Genomic DNA, 1223 nt, shown 5'->3' on the forward strand with positions numbered 1-1223 from the left:
TGACTCGAAGGTGGAAGCTCTTGCCTTCCCTTTCCTCTTTCTAGAGGTTTCTCCGGCCTTGGATGCCATAAATGGTTATGGAAAAACAAAAAGCAATGCTTTTACCACACCAAACTTAAAAGTTTGCTCGTCCTCGAGCAAAAGAAGAAAGAAGAGAGTAGAAGAAGAAGAAATAGAGGAGATAGAGATAGCTTTGTGGTTCGGCCATTATGGGTGGGTTTGGGAGGGAAAGTGGTTTGAATTTGAATAGTGAGGTAGGTGGGATTTTATGAAGGATGGATGTGAGTGGTGAAGAGAATAGTGGGATTTGATAGGTGAGGGATTTTTGGGGAAGAGGTGTTGAGGTGATTGGTGAATGGGTGAAGAAGAGAGAGGGTGGTGGGGTAGGTGGGGATCCTGTGGGGTCCACAGATCCTGAGGTATCAAGGATAATTCATCCCTGCACCAAGTGGCGAGCAAAAATGCTCTTCATGCCAATTCTGGCGTTAAACGCCGGGCTGGTGCCCATTTCTGGCGTTTAACTCCAACTTCTTGCTCTTTCCTGGCGTTTAACGCCAGTCTGGTGCCCCTTTCTGGCGTTAAATGCCCAGAATGGTGCCAGACTGGGTGTTAAACGCCCATTTGCTGCCCTTACTGGCGTTTAAACGCCAGCAAGGTTTTCCTCCAGGGTGTGCTGTTTTTCTTTCTGTTTTTCATTTTGTTTTTGCTTTTTTGATTGATTTTGTGACTTCCCATGATCCTCAGCCTACAGAAAACATAAAATAACAAAGGAAAATAGATAAATATATCATTGGGTTGCCTCCCAACAAGCACTTCTTTAATGTCAGTTGCTTGACAGAGGGCTCTCATGGAGCCTCACAGATACTCAGAGCAATGTTGGAACCTCCCAACACCAAACTTAGAGTTTGAATGTGGGGGCTCAACACCAAACTTAGAATTTGGTTGTGGCCTCCCAACACCAAACTTAGAGTTTGACTGTGGGGGCTCTGTTTGACTCTATTTTGAGTGAAACTCTTAATGCTTCCTCTCCATGTTTACAGAAGGATATCCTTGAGCCTTAAACACAAGGGTTTCTTCATTCACTTGAATGATCAATTCTCCTCTGTCAACATCAATCACAGCCTTTGCTGTGGCTAGGAAGGGTCTGCCAAGGATGATGGATTCATCCATGCACTTCCCAGTCTCTAGGACTATGAAATCAGCAGGGATGTAATGGTCTTCAA

The sequence above is a fragment of the Arachis duranensis genome, chromosome 5 (genome assembly GCF_000817695.3).
Source record: "Arachis duranensis cultivar V14167 chromosome 5, aradu.V14167.gnm2.J7QH, whole genome shotgun sequence".
Lineage (NCBI taxonomy): Eukaryota > Viridiplantae > Streptophyta > Magnoliopsida > Fabales > Fabaceae > Arachis > Arachis duranensis.